The following is a 1,288-nucleotide window of genomic DNA, read 5'->3' as shown; positions in this document are numbered from 1 at the left end:
ATTGCTGATATCAGATGAATCCTGGCTAAATGTAGGGAATACTAGAAAGATGTTTACCTGTGCTTTATTGACTATACAAATACTTTACAAATACTGTAGACAATATTGGGGAAAATGCACTTAATTGTGCTCATGAGGAACTTATACATAGACAAAGAAGTATTCTTTTGAACCTAATAAAGGTACACTGAATAGTTTAAAATCAGGAAAGTTACTCAGTCTGTACACTGAGTAAATAATCCTAGAAGCTGGATTATGTGATGAAGAACATGGCATCAGCATTGGTGGAAGACTCATTAACAACCTTAGATATATAGATGATACAACCTTGCTTGTTGAAAGTGAAGCTGACTTAAAATACTTACTAATGAAGGTCAAATATGACAGCTTTCAGTATAGGTTGTAATACAATGTAAAGAAAATGAAAATCCTCTCAACTGGAACAATAAATAAATAACATCATGATAAATTGAAAAAAGATTGAAGTTGTCAATGACTTCATTTTGCTTGGACCTGCTGTCAACACTCATGGAAGAAGTTTCAATAAATCAAACAACTTATAGCACTAGGCAGATCTGTTGCACAAGCCCCCTTTAAAGTGTAGAAGAGCAAAGATGTCAGTTTGAGAAATAAAGTGAGCCTGACCCAAGTCAGGTATTTTCATAGTCTGATATGCATGTGAAAGTTGGACAAAGAATAAGGAAAATAATAGAAGAACTGATGCATTTGAATGATGGTGTTGGATAAGCATAGGAAAAGTACCACATTGTTGTTGTTGTTAATTGCCATCAAGTAGACTGGTGAGTTTACCACTGACCTTGCTGTTCAAACTGACTTTGTGGTTGAGTTCTTATACTACAGCACCACGTCATGGAATGCTAGCAGAACCAATAAATCTGTGTTGGATGAAGTACAGCTAGAATGTTCCTTAGAAGCCAGATGGCGAGAGTGTTTCTCATACTTCTCATTCCCTTGAGAAGGACATCATGCTTGACAAAGTGGAGGTTCAGAAAAATAGAGGAAGACCCCAATAAGATTGATAGGTACAGTGGCAGCAGCATTGTGCCCAAACATAGCAAAAATTGTGAGGATTGCGCATTACCAGGAAGTACTTCGTTCTGTTTTGCATACAGTCACTACAAGTGGGAACCAACTTGATGGTACCTAACAACAACAATAACAACAAACCTGTGATTGTAGACCGATTTTGAAGTGAGTTGTTAATGAGAAAGTGTTAAGGACTAATGATTTAAGTGGAATTAAGGAGTAAGGAGTCACCATCCACTCC

This window comes from Chrysochloris asiatica, unplaced genomic scaffold (genome assembly GCF_000296735.1).
Source record: "Chrysochloris asiatica unplaced genomic scaffold, ChrAsi1.0 scaffold00017, whole genome shotgun sequence".
Classification (NCBI taxonomy): domain Eukaryota; kingdom Metazoa; phylum Chordata; class Mammalia; order Afrosoricida; family Chrysochloridae; genus Chrysochloris; species Chrysochloris asiatica.
This window is presented reverse-complemented; position numbering follows the sequence as displayed.